This window comes from Cupressus sempervirens, chromosome 9, assembly GCF_028749045.1.
Source record: "Cupressus sempervirens isolate cs-2001-9-10 chromosome 9, ASM2874904v1, whole genome shotgun sequence".
In the NCBI taxonomy this organism is placed as follows: domain Eukaryota; kingdom Viridiplantae; phylum Streptophyta; class Pinopsida; order Cupressales; family Cupressaceae; genus Cupressus; species Cupressus sempervirens.
In genome coordinates this window covers 316,916,155-316,935,611 of record NC_143126.1, presented here as the reverse complement: position 1 = coordinate 316,935,611, position 19,457 = coordinate 316,916,155, and positions in this window count along the sequence as shown.

Genomic DNA, 19,457 nt, shown 5'->3' with positions numbered 1-19,457 from the left:
TGCTCCACCACTTGTACTCTTTCTATCATCAAGATTTCTAGACCAATCAGCATTAGTAAACACTTTTAGGTCTAGATTTCCTCAAAGTTTATACCATAAACCATAGTCTTCAGTGCCTTTCAAATATGTCAAGATTCTTTTGATTGCCATCATATATTTTCTCTGGGTTTAGCTGAGAATCTTGCCACTATACCAACTACAAGAGAAATATCAAGTCTTGTATGAACTACATACTATAATTTTCCAATCATTGATTTATATAAGGTCTGATCTACCTCTTTAGAATCATCATCTTTGATAAGCTTTAGTCCATTACACATGGGGGTTCCAACTAGTTTAGAATTTTCCATATCAAACTTCTTAGGTATCTCCTTAATATACTTAGACTGAGTGATGTAAATACCATTCCTGCTCTGTTGTATCTGCAACCCAACAAAGAACTTAATCTCACAAAGCATAGACATTTCAAACTCTTTGTTCATTTGTTCTAAAAATTCTTTGCATAGATCATCATTCCCTGTAAATAGAGTGTCATCCACAAATATCTCTGCCAATACAATCTTGTTATATGGTCCTTCCTTGGTGTACAAACTATTGTTATCATTAGTTCTCTGAAAACCAATCTGCATAAGGTAGTTATGTAATCTTTTATACCATGCTCTAGGAGCTTGTTTTAGACCACACAAAGCTTTGTGCAGCTTGCAAACCATGTCGCTTTTATCTAGATCAACAAAACCTTCTGGTTGTTTAATGTAGACTTCTTCATCAAGAATACCATTGAGAAATATAGATTTAACATCCATTTGATATACCTTAAATCCTCTATGTATTGCATATGCAAGTAAGGTCTTGACTGTTGAAAATAATCAAGACTAGCTAGGTTACTAAAAGGGGAGGGGTGAATCAGTAACCTCAAAAACTTCAAACTAATTCAACACTTAATCAACATAATCCATTCACAATTAATTCATCTAATCTACTGCATGCATGAGAAACTAAAAGATAAATATTCATGGCACATAAACACAATATTTGGTGACCCAGAAACCTTCCAATAAGAAAGTAAAACTGGGGTGGGGATGATGCCCACAAAAATTTAATACTGTAGCATAAATTTGGCCTATTAATTCTTACAATGATCACTTCTAATGATCATCCATGTTAGGTGTAAATAGGACTGCTAGGTCCACCTTGTTAGAGGTTTTACAAACATACAATGAAGTATGCACTCTATTAAGAGATTTAAAGAAAAGACTGTTAAGTCTACCTGTTAAAGGATTTAAATCTGATTCACCTATTAGGATGAAATAGTAGATCTGACTTACAACTGATTCCATATTAGATCCTTGAAATGTTGATCACCTCTTTGTGATAGATTTAACTTGACTACCCCTTATTTGACCTTGTTGAATACTCTACTCTATTGTTGTTTTACATTCACATTCACTCTTCTCAAAACATCACAACTTCATGATACTTAGGAATGATACAATACATTACATATATACCATCCCAATTCTCATAATAACAAGGTTAGCCAAAACACAAGTTAACACAAATATTACTGAGTCAGCCCAAATGTAGAAACTAGGGGTTCAGTAAGTTGACTTGGTGGCCTTTTGATACTCGGCATCCATTGCATTACTTGGCATCATCATGCATTTGGTAGAAGTAGAGGCTCGGTCCATATTAATCACTCAATGTAGCTTTGAACTTGGTGAACATTGGAGACTTGGTAGATATAGTGTCACTTGGTAGAAACTGGGTACCATGTTTACCTTGCTTGCACTTGGTAAACAATGCTCATCCCATCACTCGAATGACACTGGCTTCACATCACAACAACTGATGACTCTGTAGACACTACAAAGCTTAGTAGCCACTAACTACTCGGTGATAACTATTGGACTTCACATTGCCTATTTTCACTCAGTAGCCTTTGGAATGCTCGGTGTGAACTACTAGACTGCTAAACTCACTTGGCAACCATTGAATGCTCGATAAACACTAGAGACTGAATGACAAACTCAATAGCCGTATAGAATTATGAATAAGTGTTGTCACTAATGACAAACATAACTTAATTCTAACAATCTCCCCCTTTGGCATTAGTGACAAAAACACTTATAAGCCAAAATTTATGTATAGTGACATGCTAATTGTGATTTTTCAAAATTTGTCTTTTTAATTCTGCTAAATATATACATTTGCATGTATCTCCCCCATACAATGTACATACCATATCATACTGAGTGTATATACAAATATCTATCCTCCTTATATACATGTATCTTTCTATTCTGTACATATGCTTCTCCACAAATATCTCTTTCTCCCCCTTTTTTATAGTAATGCCAAACATTTATACACAACATACTTATATAGAGACACTAAAATGTGAGAGAAACTTAGAATGTACCTTAAGAATAAGAGCTAATGTCTTATCCTAATTTTCTTGCAAAATTTTACAGGTATGAAGTGCCACTTGAACTTTTGTTGAGAGTTCAATCATATTATCTGCAATTGAAAAGTTGTTATCATGGATCAATGTTTTTAAATAAGCAATATGTTTCTGCATTGTGTTTATAATTGGTAGGATCATGTTTTGGATGTCTATTAACATAGACCTGATCCTTGCTTCCTCTCTCAACAATTCAACCTACATGTCTAAAAGAAATCTGATCTTCATGTGATGTGTTGAGCTTGAGCTAGGGTCAAGCTTCAACCTTTGAGCACTGGCCTTCAGATCCTCATCAATTTTATTCAAATTTTATTTTATTTCTTTAGTGTATTTGGTAACATCACATAGCTTGGCAAAAAGAGATGTTACATTTGTAAAGGAATTTTCAAGATTAGCCAAAATTTAGGAAAGCTCTACCTAATTAATAGCAATGTGCTGAGCAATGTGCTCAAGCACCTTATTGTCAAACTTTTTCTCTACCTTTTCTATCAACTTTTCTTGACTAGTAGAGTCCCCATTGAAATTATTTACTACTTCCTCTAACTATAACAAAATATGCTGAGATGAATCAACATCCACACTTATGGCTTCTATCAAGATATTCTTTGCACTCTTAATGATTTGGTATTCGTTGTCCCTTTCTTCTCTTAACTGCTTATGTCTGGCCTTTTGTTCCAGAACTTGGCTTACCAATCTCATTTTTTCAATAGTTGCATTATCAAAATCCAACTTAGGAATTTCAATCTCCTTGTCCAAGTCTATATCCTCATCAATTTATTTATCAGTAATCAAAATTTTTAGTGGTGTCCTTGGTTCTAATTCTGACATTACTTCTTTGGACTTTGAAATAGAAATAGTAGGGCTTGTAGTAAAAACTTGAATGGGGCCTACTGATGAAATACTGATTGGAGTGCTCAAAAAATCCAAAATTGAAGTGCTACCCAAAATTGAAGTAATTACAGGTGGAACACTGACTGAAGTACATAAAATAGGAGCACTGATAGAAGCATTTACAAATGAAGTACTTATAGGAGTGTACAAAATTGAAGTAGAAAAAATTGTAGAACTTGATGTTGTACAAACTACTGATGTCCCTAACTCAAGAGTTGAAGAGGAGGAGGGTTGCAGCTCAGTGGATGAAGTGGTAGACACTTCGATTAGTGATACCTAGAGCTAAGAGGGTGCAAAGAGTGATTGAGCAGATGATGTATCTGTTGAGGTTGCAATCACACTTGCTGAAGCTGTCTCCATGCCTAATGATGTAGCAGTTTTTGGAGGAGAGTGAGGAAGGGAGGCTATAACTTGTGCAGCTATCCTAATTGGTTCATTTTCTTCATTTCCTTCCTTATCTTCCTCGTCAGCTTCTTCCTCTTTCTCTTCTTCACCATCCTTCAATGCCTGATAATCCTCAACATTAAAAGTGACACAAGGTGTATTATCCTCTTCATTGTCACTATCATCATCATTTATTTGCACTGGATCCTCACTAGGTTTATGCATATGATAAAAATTTTTCCACATAGTTGTATCATCCTTAACGACATGCTCAATATCTTTCACCAAAATCAAACAAGTATGAAATCTCATCATCATCTTCTCCTCATTTTTCTTCATTTCTTCCTTGACCTCAACATTAGTAAGATTCAGTAGTAACTATCTCAAAGAATTCTCAAATATATCCTTGGCTATCTACATAGTTGATCCCCATCTAACCTTGACCTTGTCTAACAAAACTACAAGGATTTGTGAAGCAAATTGATCAGGAGAGAATTTCCATCTTCCTAACTTGTCCATGATTAGATCTTCAACTTCTTTATGTTTAGCTAGAGTCCTAGTTTCATATTTAACTTCTTTGAAGTTATTGATTCTAGCACCTACTCTTAATTGGTTGATTCTTTCCTGAAAAGTGGGAGGACATGTAATCAACACAACTTCACTATCTCCTTTCTTCTTAGATCTTCTTGTGAACATAGCTATAGAGGCCTTAGGGGGCTTAGTGATAATCACCCTCCCTTTCTTTTTTACAGGCTCTTCCTCCTTTTCTAATTCTTGCTCTTCATCCTCAAATTCTTCTTCATCTTCTCATTTGCCCTCGATAAGCATGAGAGAAGCATTTGTGGTTTTCAACTTTGCTATCTTCCTCTTATCTTTTCTTACTACATGTGGAAGCCTAATCTCAAGCTCTATTCTAGCATTTTCTTCATCATAAGTTCTAAAGATGGGTACCTTTGGATCTACAGGCTTGTTCACTAAGGCTTCAATTATATCCTTTGTTTCATCAATATTAATCTCATAGGGAAGAGGTTTCACCCATACAATTTTAGGCCTAACTGCCTAAATGTACACTCTATCACAGTCAACCATGAAACAAACATCATCCTTATAGTCTTCAACTAGTTTTGGTGGAATTCGAAACCTGTTATTCATCTTTTTCTTGAAAACTTCAAAATAGTTGTCCATTATAATATCAAAATTCTCACCCATTTTTGCAATAAACTCATTGATTTGGTACAAAACTGGAGTGTCCTTCTTCCATACCATTAATCCTTTGGAAGGGAAAAAATTTTGTACATAAAAGAATAAACAGGTTAACAAAGAACCAAATTTACACTGATTATTCTTTGATGTCCTTAAACTATCCATGTTACTACTACTACTACTACTACTGGTGGATGCCATGGTTTCTTAGTAGACTAAGAGAAACTTCTTCAAAAAAATTTCTACAAACACTGCTCAAGATTTCTTGGATGCTTTGAAAATAGCTCTACTCTGGATATATTGAATTTGCAATGAAAATGAAGTCAAATTTTTTCCTTTATCATGAAAACCTTCCATTAATGCTTGGTACAAAGAGAGCCATAATAACATAGTGCTTAATAGGCTATCATCCACTATCTGTCTAGATAACCTTGTAGAACCTTGTAACTTGATGACGAAACAAAACCTTATTACTCTCGACCTTGTTTAGTATAACTTAACCTCACTTTGTGATTACTGATGCTAAACTTCTATGATCCCTCTATATATGAAATACTGATTTGGACCTTTCCTTCCATTTATTGGAACTGCTTGAGATATGACCCTGAGAATGCAGTTCTAGTTCTTCCTTAAGAACTTAATTGGAAATGGTGGAGTCACCCACTTCTTGAGCGACATGGCCATCATTTGAACTGGTTTGCTCAGTAGATTTGGGAATCCATTATTGTCTCATCTACTTCCTAATGTTATTAGCTTTAGCTTTCTTTTCATCTTCAACTCTACCTATATTCATGCAGTTCTTAGCTATATGACCAAGTCCAGTGCATGTATAACATCTTATTGTAGTATCCTTCTTTTTCAGGTGATGTCTTACATAGTTTATGCTAATGTGTCCATATTATCCACAATAATGACATCTACACTAGGTATTGTAATCCCAACCAAATATTGCCTTTATAGATTGTTCAACTAGATTGAATGGTTTAGATCTGCATTTAGATGCCTTGTGACCTTGTTTCTTGCATTTGTGACATTTACCTTCAAACTTTGGTTTTTCTTTGCATTCATTAGCTCTATGACCATGCTAACTACAATTGTAGCATTTTCCATTGAATTTTTCCTTTCCATTGCTCCAACATTTGTTTGATGTATGACCTAACTTACCATAGTGATTGCAAGTAGGTCTTTGATTCCTTTGATCACCTTGTTTGGAAGATTCACCTTCTTCTTTGTATCCAAGTCCTGCTTTGCCCTTTTTCCTATAAAGATTCTACTCACTTTGTTGATTCAATTGATCCATGTCTACTTGGGATTTCACTATCCTTTCATTGAGTTGCTTCTCAGAATTTATATCAACTTTCAATCTTTCATTGATTTGTCTTTCAGTGCTTAAATCATTCCTTAGCCTTTCATTCTTAGATCTCAAATTTATGATTTCCTCATTTGCATTGGAAAGCTAATTGATAAGACTTTCTTGCTGAAGGGATTGATTTTGAGTTTCATTGTTTCTTGCCTCCAAGTCTTCACTTTCCTTATTCCTTTGTTCCAAAATTTCACACAATCTTATTGACTGAATTTCTTGTTCTCTTTTCAATTTTCTTAGCTCTTCTTGCAGGGAGCCATTCTTTTCTAGGCTTTCTTTGATTGCCTCATTTGTTTCATCTAAACTACTTGAAGGGAAAAAGTCTTCAATATACTGATGGTCATTCATCTATTTTGCAAGTTCCTTCCTTCTTTTTAGGGATTGGGAAAGATGCTCTTTTTCTTCCTTGAGTTGAGCTATGGTCATCTCCAGATCGAGTTTCTCATTATCAATAGCTTTGTCAAGTTTGAATATTTCCATTATCCTTGATCTTTTCTCAAGCTATCAAAATTTATCCTGAAAACCACAAAGCTCTGATACCAATTGTTGGAAATAATCAAGACTAGCTAGGTTATTGAGAGGGGAGGGGTGAATCAGTAACCTCAAAAACTTTAAACTAATTCAAAACTTAATCAACATAATCATTCACCATTAATTCATCTAATCCACTGCATGCATGAGAAATGGAAAGATAAAAATTCATGGCACATGAATACAATATCTAGTGACCCAGAAACCTTCCAATAAGAAAGTAAAACTGGGGTGGGGATGATGCTCACAAAACTTCAATACTATAGCATAAAGTTGGCCTATTAAGGCTTACAATGATCTGCCATGTTAGGACCAAATAGGATGACTAGGTCCACCTTGTTAGAGTTTTTAAAAACATACAATGAAGTATGCACTTTGTTAAGAGATTTAAAAAAAAGATTGTTAAGTCTACCCTATTAAAGGATTTAAATATGATTCACTTTTTAGGATGAAACCATAGATCTAACTTACAACTGATTGTAGATTAGATCCTTGAAATGTTGACCACCTCTTTATGATAGATTTAACTTGACTGCTCCTTATTTGACCTTGTTGAATACTTTTCTCTACTATTGTTTTAAATTCACATTCACTCTTCTCAAAATGTCACAACTTCATCATACTTAGGAATGATACAATACATTACATATATAACATTCTAATTCTCATAATAACAAGGTTAGCCAAAACAAAAGTTAACAAAAATATTACTGAGTTAGCCCAAATGTAGAAACTCGGGTTTAGTAAGTTGACTTGGTGACCATCTGATACTTAGCATCATCATGCATTTAGTAGAAGTAGAGGCTCGGTCCATACTAATCACTCAACATAGCTTTCAGCTCAGTGAACATTGGAGACTTAGTAGATATAGTGTCACTTGGTAGAAACTGAGTACCATGTTTACCTTGCTTGCACTTGATAAATAATGCTCATCCCATCACTTAGTTGACACTGGCTTCACATCACAACAATTGATGACTCGGTAGACATTACAAAGCTCGGTAGCCACTAACTACTTGGTGATAACTATTGGAATTCACACTGCCTATTTTCACTCAATAGCCTCTAGAATGCTCGGTGTGAATTCCTAAACTACTGAACTCACTTGGCAACCACTAAATGTGCAGTAAACACTGGAGACTGAATGATGAACTTGATAACCATACAGAGTTATGAATAAGTGTTGTCACTAATGACAAACATAACTTAATGCCAACACTGACACCTTCCAATCTTGTAACAGGAGCAAAAGTTTCACCATAATGAGTACCTTCTTCTTGAGAATAGCCTTTACATACCAATCTAGCTTTGTTTCTTGACACCTTACCATCTTCATTCAACTTATTCTTGAATACCCATTTTGTTCCAATCACATTTTTATCTTTAGGCCTAGGAACAAAGGTCCAAGTTTTGTTCTTCTCTATTTTCTCTATTTTTTCATTCATAACATCAATCCAACTTTCATTTTCCAATACATCTTTAATACTTCTAGGTTCAAAATCAGCAAGTAAACATGTACCTTTTAGCTTACTTCTTGTCATGGTACGTTATGATTTGTCTCCAATAATCTGATCAGGTGCATGATGCCTTCTGACATACTTAGCTAATATAGGTTATTTTCCTTTTGAATGAATTGCATTGTCATCCTCTTGAATTTCAACTTCTGGCTCTGGTTGCTTAGACTTGGTAGGCATTGGCTCGGTAGCTCTAGACTATGACTTGGGTCCTTATGACTCAGTTTGAACTTCTTGTAACTTGGTGACTAAGGAAGACTCGGGAGTATAAGTCTCCTTATCGACAGATGTGTCTGGCAATGTATCAAGTTCCTTGTAAACAAATCTCTTGTAATCTTTTGATTCCTTTTTTCTTTCTTCTTCAGTCCTTTCTACAAACTCATCAATTCTCACATGTGCACTTTCTATGATTTTATGAGTAGACAAATTTAAATATCTATATGCCTTACTTCTACAAGAATATCCTAAGAATATACCTTCATCACCTTTTACATCAAACTTGCCTTTTTTAGATTCTTTCAAGATATAACATTTACTTCCAAATACTTTTAGGTAACTATTGTCACAGAGGTTTGCACCCTTGTCCAAAGTCTTACCTAAGGACAACCTTGTGAAACATGAAAACAACCTCCAAACAATGGGACTTGAACCATGAGGTTGAATCTCCAGAGAAGTATGGCTTCCTCTTACTATCAGGGCACACCTAACTATTCTTAGAGAGGAAAAGGGAGAAAGAGAGCATGGAAGCAAATCTGCCTATTCTAATCTAAAGAGGTGATGCACCAAAATAGAGTGTTCAAACCAATCTCTGCCCATACATGCACTATTGAAGCATTATGACACCAAAAGATATAAACTTTCATACTTGTTTTAATCTAACAACCACATGTAGATTAGAAAACCAGAATTAATAACACAAGGAAAGAGAGATTCACTTATATATCATTCATAGGTCAAAGAGATATAGCCATGCAGATCATAGATTTCTACAAAACATCAATGAGAGGCAAAGGATTCTTGCACTTTCACACCAATGGCTGAAGGAGATAAGCAAGATGTCATTCAGTTCATAGGAAAAGAGAATTTTACACTGAAGATTTGTAGAGCAATATCAGAGAAATTAGAGAAGGTTCGACCCTTAAAAAATTTACAAAAATTGCCTTTATAGTTCAGGCATGACTGAGATTTTTCCAACTGACATTACTCTACAACTACTGCCATTAAGCCCTACAGAGAATAATCATGGAGATTCATATGAAAATCTAATCTGAGCATAGATCTAGATGCAATGATATCTAATCTCTATGGAAATAGGGCCCTGAGAAGTTAGAAATGGTGCCATTAAATATGACCAGGTAGATAGATCAGATCAGGGGTGGTAGAGTGTTCCTCTTTGTTTTGCATTCACTCAAGAGTGGTTGAAATTGATCATGAGGGTCAGATTCGTGCAAAAATCATGGCTTTCCTTTATTTCTATCTCGTGAATCAGTAGGGTTAGCAAGTCAACTAAAATCTTTGAGCAAGGTAGGCCACATGGGCCAAAGAGTTTATTTCCTTTTGCCACCTCGCGAGGTCCTCCTAAGTTGACCATGCCCTTTTAAAAATAATGGCACCACCCCAAAGCCCTGAACATGGTGGTCACATTAACTGTTAGCACCATTGATAACCTAGCCAGGCCGCTAAGACACATGTCTCTCTTATGCTTTCTCACATTTTTAAACTTCCCCGCAACTCCATAAAGCGAGAAAGCCTTGATCGTTCATCTCTGCAAGATTAACGATCTAGAAGATCTTCTATATTCTACGCTTGCTCATGTACTAGTCCCATGACACTTGGCACAAACTCACTTATGTGTATAACAACTTAGCTTGATGTGGCACCATCTGGCATCACCTGACAACTCATGAAGATATAGGCCCCACAGAGACATGCGGCGACAAAGCACTTGCCTACATTTCTTATAGTCTTTGCATCTTGATAATGTGGAGAAGCCTCAGCCATGGATCTATTCACATTAGATACTCAAAACTCATCACATATCTCCCCATGAGAAGGTTGGGCTCATGAAATCATTTGGGACAAGTGTCACTAGGGCGCTTGCTCACAATAATTGAAACCCTCGCATCTCAATTATGCGGGAAAGCCTCAGCCGTGGATCTGTGAAGATTCAACGGTGATCAAAACTCATGTCTTATGGCTTGCCAAGGGAAAAGAACCCACCATCCACATGGTGCCAAGGGGCTTTCCCACAATATTTAAAGATCATGCATTTGGAGAATGTGGGAAAGTGCCCATCATAGATCTGAACCAGATTTGACGGTGCAGAAAGTGTAGGCAAGTGGAAACATATTAGGAAATAAAGGAATAACATAAGGTTTTATCATTTTATTTTTTTTGATATTTCCCAAGCACTAAACTAATATAGAAGATGGAAGGTGACCATTGGGTGGGGTAAGCATTCAAAATTTAAATTTTGGCAGGAGGCAAAATGGATAACATTTCTGGCGACTCAAAGGGATGCAAGCTAGCTATGCATATGACCAGTAGCCTAAAGCATCCATTGGACTAAAGAGTCATGGAAAATGTGAATCAAAACATCATGAAACCCTAACCCTACCTCTACAATAGAAAACTACTAGAAATCTTTGTCTCTACAACTAAAACTCGAACCAAAACTTTCTGCAGCCTTCAAAACTTCGAAACTGGCTATCTCACAGAGAGAAACTTGTGCTCTTGCACTTCTTGGAAAGCAAGAAACTACATAAATAGATTTACACTAATATATACATGAGACCTTCCTCCTTTAGAAAAATAGTTTGAGATAGATCCTATTGACTAGGATGGGAAGAATTTCACCACCAGGCTTGCTCAATTGAAAAGCATTGGCTTGCTTGCAACTTACGATCACATAGGGACCACTCCATAGTGCATCAATTTTTGAGTGCCTCCCTAGTTTTTCCCTATCTGCATCCCATTTCAAGACCAAGTCACCTTCCCTAAAGGTTTTGACCCTAGCCTTCTTGTCAAAGCTCTTTTTCACCTGTTGTTGATGTGTCTCCAGGGTCTACATGGCCTAATTTCTTCTTTCTTCCAACTCCATCAACTGTTCCATCCTCACTATCATGGCATTATTTTCAATTAGCTCTAGTTGATGAGGTAGTTCCAGGGATGGGAACTCCAATGAAATTGAAAGCCTCACTTCTCTACCATATACTAACATGAATGGTGAATTCCCTAATGACCTCTTAGGTGTTATCCTGTTAGCCCACAGAGCTGTTCTCAATTTTTTATAACAAAACCTTTGGTTATCTTCTATTGTCCTCTTTATGATCCTAATTAAATTTTTTTTGGATGACTCAGCCAGCCCATTGCCTTGAGGGTAGTAGTTTGAAGACGTCCTCAAATAGATATTATGGTCAACTTCCCATGCACAAATTTGAGCTCCTACAAAAGACTTTGCATTATCTGAAATAATGGTTGAAGGAGCACTGAACCTGGTCACAATTCCATCAAGGAAATCAACAACTGAAGATTATGTGGTGTCCTTCAATGCAACTACCTCTATCCATCTAGTGAAGTAATCTGTAGTAGCTAAGATCCACTTGTGACTAAAACTAGAAGGAGGATTGATAGGGCCTATGAAATCCAATCCCCACTGAGCAAAAGGCCAGTCCACCTAGATGAGATGAAGAGGAAGGGCTGCAAGATTTTTTTTACTAGAGAAGAAGGAACATTCCTCACACTTCTTCACATATTTATGATAATCATGAAATAGGGATGGTCAATAATAACCAACTCTCATGATATTCATTGTAGTTGTTCTGGCTGAGAAGTGACCACCAACAGGACCATCATGAAGCTCTTTGATCATTCTTTCAGATTGGTCTATGTCAATGCATCTTAATAGGGCTCCATTTAAATCTTTCCTAAAAATAATACCCTCAACTAAGACATAAGGAATTGACTGCAATCTATATTGTCTTCTTTTAACTCTATCTAATCCTTGAGGGTACCCATTGCCTAATAAGAAGTTCTTCATATCATCCATCCAATTCCTTGAGTCATCATTTCTTGCCTCTTGCTGCTCTGTAAGTATCATAGCAACTTCCTAATTTGATTTCTGAGATGGTAACATCTATTTACACAATCCTTTCCCCCTTACCAACTTGGTGATTTGGATGTCAATATCATATTCCATCACTTTTTTAATCCAACCAGCTCTTTTCTCACCAATATCTTTGCTCAAAAGGAAATCCTTCACTTTGGCATGAGGTACTAAAAAATGAGTCTTATTGTGAGATAGGAGCTGTTTGAATTTCTTCAAAGCTCTGATGACTGCAAGGGCTTGTTTCTCTACAAAATTGTACTTGTCTTCATACTCTTTAAGCCCTTCACTAAAGAAGGCTATGGGCTACTCCTCATTTTTATCATTTGTTTGAGTTAAGATAGTAGAAATACTTGATTCACCACCTAGGGTATAGAGAATGAAATCCTTCTCAAAGTTTGGATTAATGAGAGTAGGGGTTGAGGCTATGGCTGCCTTGATCTCTTCAAAACTTCCTCTCCCTTCCTTGGTCCATGCAAAGACCATACTTTTCTTTAGCATAGCTATAAGGGGTTTCACCATGGTAGCAAGATTAGGGATGAATCTTCTCACAAAATTTATCCTACCAAGGAAACTTTGTAGTCCTTTCTTATGTTTAGGAAGAGGAAGAGCAAGTATTGCTTTTGTTCCCTCTGGATCAATAGTTAAGCCATCCTTAGATACAATGTGTCCTAATCATTTTTCTTGACTAGTAGAAAACACACATTTGCTTGGGTTAAGGGATACCCCAAACTCTCTACATCTTAAGAATACCTATCTAAGATGGTCAAAATGATCCCTCACATTCTTTGAATATACTGTGATATCATCAAGGTAAATTAACACAAACCTTTCAATCATATTCTTGAAAGCCATTTCCATTGCCTTCTGAAATGTAGCACCTACATTAGTTAGTCCAAATGGTATTTTACAATAAGCATAGGTACCCCACTTGGTGGTGAATGTAGTCTTGTATCTATCAGACTCCTTGACCAGCACTTGATTATAACTAGAGAACCCATCAAGAAATGAAAACCTCTCTGAACCGTTGACCTTGGACAAAATATGTTCCATGGAAGGAAGAGGAGGTGGTCTTTAAGGGAAGCTTGGTTAAGGTCCCTAAAGTCCACACACAATCTAATTTCTCCATTCTTTTTCCTAACAGGGACAAGGTTTGCTACCCATGATGAGTGCTTGATAGGGAAAATTATGTTGGCCTCAATCAATTTGGATAGCTCCTTTCTCATTAAGGGTTTAATTTTAGGATTCACTGACCTCTATTTTTGTCTTATTGGTTTGACATCATCAATTAAATCTATGGTATGCTGAAACAACCTTGGGTCAAAACCCTTTAAATCATCATATGTCCAAGCAAATACATCATTAAATTCTTGACATAGATGAATAAAACTTTCTTGCTCAATTCCAGAACATACCTTCCCCAAGTTTAAGGACTTTCCATCAGCAACCATGACTGGGGTGTAGTCATCTTCGTCAGCAACTAGGTTCATGACTCTACCTCTTGATTGGTCATCAGGGTTAAAAACACTCTCTAAAGTAATGAGACCTTTAGGTAATTTTTTGGAGCTAAGAATAATGATTTGGTCCCCATACTGATAATTGTTTGGTCCCCATACTGATAATGATTTGGTCCCCATACCTAAAAAGATAATTGTTTTGGTTCTTGCTCATGCCTTGAGCACTTGTATAGGCTAGAATGGGAGTAGTGAGAACACATGGTTGCAACCTTGCATTCCGTAGTATGCCTTGTCAGTATTAGAGGATACTAGTGGCCGCATGAGATCAGTATGGACCCGTGGAGTTTAGCTAACTACCAGAGTAACTTGTACGTGATAAATGTGATGACACTTTTCTGCTTGCAGAGTAGGTTTCTTACATGTCTTTGTGTGCCTCTGAGATTTAGATGTCAATTTTGTGTGTGTTGGAACCTTTGAGTAGTATACTTTTAAGATTTCTGGACTTATAGAGATTTATACTCTGTGGTTTTGATAGCCTATTTGGGACTTGAGATTATCTCCTCAGCACGGTGGGAGTGGACCATTTAGGTTCCACGCGGTCGAGTGGTAGTGTTTTTCCACTCTTATCATTTGAGATCCGTCTAAGACACTGTGGCTGGAGTATTCTTGGTTGGTATTTATCTTCATTACGTTCTTGGATCACTATGATAGATGATATACCCTATGATGAATGTATTTTTTGGTATTTCTTATATTGATGATTTGCATATGTTAGATGATGGTATCCTATGCTTAACTTTACATGTTAGTAGGATGTTTTAGGAGTGACATTCCTACTATGATAATATTGATGATCTCTTCGGTGCTTTGGAATGTTACGCATGGAGGGATGGCTAGGATCCACGATGGTCTAATGATGCTATTAATGGTTGGGAGGAATCATGCACTTAGTTATTTATATTTGTGATATATGGTTATCTCTTATGATGGATGTTTATATCTTTTGGGATGATGTATCATGTACGATGTATGGTTTCATTTACTTCAGTTGCATCATGGAATTATATTGTTGATGATGTACTTTATTTACATGAATGTATATTCTTTCAAGCTTTTCATACCCTGTGATATGTATGGTGGATGATTGAGCAATCTGAAATGTAATTACAAAAAGGACACTTGTATATGGTTTAAGAATTTTGGATGTATCATTGTTGTTTCATAAGGATGTAATGTTAAATGAATAGTTAATTTAGACATGATTCAATGTTAAGGGATCTTTAAAGAATGTAACTTGTTATGTATGTTATGTTTACTTTTATTCGAATTGTTTCTATTGCTTCTGCGAATGTTATGGATGGTTTATCTTTCATGTTTAAAAATTAAAAAAAAATGTTTGGTAAACTTAGTGAAATTCTTTGGATCCCTTGGTGGGGCATTACATTTGGTATCAGAGCCCAAGTTTCAACATTGGGAGCTCTGGGTATATTTGAATGTCACTAGTTTTTAGCTAGCTCAACAAAATGAAAACTTTGAACTATCATGTGTATTTCTTTCAAACTGAAAACTTGAAACTAGGTGAACTGAAACAGAACCTAAAATTGTTACTTGCATATTTTTCATACTTCAACACTTAGCTTTCAAAACAAAAAATTCTACTTAAACCTAAACATGGACAAAACTAAAAATTGAAACTCATTCTAGTTGCAAAACATGTATCTTTCATCTATGCTTTAAGGTAGTATGCCCTTGAATATCTTTGAAAGCATTAAGTTGCTCTTGTTTAGAAAGTATTAGGGATCTATTTTAGTAGTTGTTAAAAGAACAAATGTTGGATCAATGTGATTTTTGATTTACCATTAAACTAGAATCATATTTCTCTAAGTGTGTTGTAATATCCTCAGTCAGATCATATTCCCCTATAGAGAGAAAGGGTTCAATAGGACCCGCATAGTGAGTATCTTAGTTTTTCATTCTTGTAGGCTTCCAAGAGTAAGCCTAATCTTGGGGGGGTGGATGTAGTGCCTACCCCTAGTTCGCATTTTTTTATTGTTGCTGAACTCTTTTAGAGCTAGTTTTATGTTGTTGGTTAGCAACATTCTTTTGAGATTATCAGATATTGTGCTATGAATTCAGTTTACTATGTGATGAGATTACTTAGATTTTGCATTTCATCTATGCATGATGATTATTTTCAGTGTTTGCATTTATTAATGATGATTAGTAAGATGATTTATTATCATATGTGTTTTCTTATGGATACTTACTCCATACTTGCATGTGTATGGTGTGCGTGTTTGCTTTGCGTATTTGCTTTTGTATGGCGTGTCTGATGTGGTTAAAGAAGGGAGTCGTAGTCACTTGCTAGTTGGGATCTACACGATGCACCACTTCTTGCCATTTCTTGTTTAGTTTAGTATATATTGTGTTTGTACATACATGATTTTTATGTAGGTTGCAGGTACCGGGTATCGACTTCCTTAAATTGTCAGGATGAGCATACCCTATCACATTATCTCAATGATAAGAGAGGGGAGATAAATTCTCAAGTCCAAATCTCAACCCTTTAAGCCATTTGTCCTAATTGAAAAATTAGGACAAGTATCTGAGTTGAGTACCCTCTGAATGCGTCAGATGATGTAATTCGTGATTTAAACCCTTGGTTTGATTTTGTATGTATTTTGGCTATGATGGGTTTTCATTTTTTTACCTTATGAGTCTTTGATGTATTTTCCATTAATTAAGCCTAATTAAAAAAATTTAATTAATGGTTTAATTTAATGAAAAATTAATATGATATTTTAATATTTATTTTATTTTATTAATTGGAAAATTAATTAAATAAAATAATTAAATTTGAAAATAAAAGTTTAAAGTTTAAATTTGGAATGTGACAATATTTATTTTAATAATAATATATTTGGAGCTCATTTTTAAATAAATGACTAAATAATATTATTATTAAAGCTAATAAATATTTTAGCAATTAAGTTTTGGAAAATAAAATTTAAAAGTGGAAAATATATTTTAAATTATTAAAAGATTCTAGATTTTATGTGCTTAAAATATAAATATATTAAGATTGAAAAGTGGAGATATTAAAGTTAGTGCATGAGACTTAATAAATAAATAAATTAAATTGGAAAGAGTAAAATAAATATTATATTAATGATTGTGCATTATTTTAATATTTAGGAGTTTTCAAATTCTCAAGAGTTGTCATATAGACAACACAGGAGTTTGCACTCTAAGAATGCACAAGTCTTCTACACTTAGAAGTTAGCATTTTATTTGAGCACATGGTGTCTACAACCTTAAGACTCATCTAGAAGGTTGGAGAAGACTCATGCTTGGTTTTCATGCTTATCTTCTAGTTGTTTTTAGAGACATTCTAGATGCATCTTAGAGGCCTTTAAATAGAGGCTCTCCTAGTGTGTTTTGGCAAGTTGAATAGAAGCTACAAGCTACAAGTTTAATGGAAACTACAAGCTTCAAGCTAAAAAGGAAGCTTCAAAGCTTACATGCATTAGAGAAGATTCATATGCTCATATATTTTCTACATGCTTCTATGCTTCTTCTAGCACTTCTAGTCACTTGGAAGATTCGGTTGGCTTGGATCTTGGAGGAATTGCGAATGATGGAGAAGGAAGGAATTTTCTATGGACTTATGAGGCATGGCAAATTTAGCATCAGTGTCCAAGTGCACTCGTGATATTCGCATACTCTCTTTACACGATTTCTCTTCCTGTCTTCATCGTGTTTGTTATATGTGTCTGAATACTCTTTGTAATTGAATCTACAATTTGAATTGGAATCTAGATATGCTATTTGGTTGAAAAGAAAACAATAGAAAAACCATAGATCCAATTAACGAGAAATAATTAGATATGAATCGAGTTTGGGTTCGAATTTATATTGTGAAATTAGATAGACAAGATTTGAAATTAAAATAGAAATTCTAAGTTGAAAATTCGAATGATTAGATGTAATCTTTCTATCAAATTATATTTTCAGATGCGTATGGATAAACCTATTAGATGGATGAATGGGTAAATTTAGAGAACAATTACCTTTTTGGAGAAATTTTTAATTCATCACAAATTGTCCTGTCGCTGCCCCTTGGATAGACCCAAACTCAGTCATTCATAACTTCTTATTGTGATCGAATTTATTCGATCGCTCTAGTCACAATTGGCGCAACTTGGCCCTCTCCAACATATTTCAATTTCAGCCCAATCTAATGGTTCATTAGGGAGATATGGCCATCGTACTGGGACTGTTTTATTCAAGGACAGATATTTCGCCATTTTCCATAACCAAGAGTTCTTTATACTTAAACTTCACAAAAATAATATATCAAAGCATGGAATGAATTAAAGATATTATTGTAATCTTTCCTTATTAGAATCTTATTAATATGCATTAGTTTTATATGGTTTATTATCTAATCTAATTAAATCAAATTTAATTAAGATTAGTTAATAGTAGAAGAAGTGTAATTAATTATTAGTCAGTCTAAGTAAATGGATTTTTAAATGAGAGAAAATTAAAAGAAAAGAGATTTTAATATAGTTTATATAGTGGACTTTTTATAATGTATATTAAATACTATTTAATATATTAAATAATTTAGAGATGGTAATTTTATATTACGTTTTTAAATGAGGAGACTTTAATGATAATGGATTAAGATTTAATTGACATGGAGTCACTGTTATAACATTGTTATAATTTGAATTACCATGGTATTATTAATATGTTATATATTATTAACTAAATTATTGATAAACTTTAATGGTATTAAGAGTTAGCTAATGAAGCTTATGTAAAGTTTTTTAGATCGATTAATAATAGTTTTGATGAGTTTATTATTTATTAATGTTTGTTGGGTCTAACAAACTATTAATAAATAATAGTATAAATAGTTTAAATAGTTATCAATTAATACAATTAGAATTAATCTAGAGGAAATTAGTTAATGATTGAAGTACTGTAAAAGATATTAATCAAATTGAATTGGTTAATAATTTGAAGGAGTATTAATTAATTGAATCAACGTACATAGGAGAAACTTATTTGAGATAATAATACTTGGTATTGGAGATTTATTGTAACTTGTTATTATTAAAATATAAATGGGAACATTGTTGTAGAGTGACGAATGTGGTCATTATAGATTTATTAATAAGATGCCCAATATAGCTTGTTATTAAATATTAACAAGTTATTATTATTGAACTATGAATATGAATATTTGTGTACTAGATTATAGTTGACTTTTAACTTACAAAATTATAGTTAGTTATTAGTCAACTGATATTAATTAGAACGTTGCCATGGATATGTAATTATTAATTAAAGTTAATTAGATTTAATTAATAATTAAGTTATGTAATAGAGATTTAATTGATATAATTCTTTTAATGAGATTGTAGAAATATTGATATCAAGTTAATAGGTCTTATTCTTATGACTTGAATAACGACTTTAGATATTTTAATGGTGAAGACTTAGTAATATATAATTGAGAATTATTAGAATGATAAAC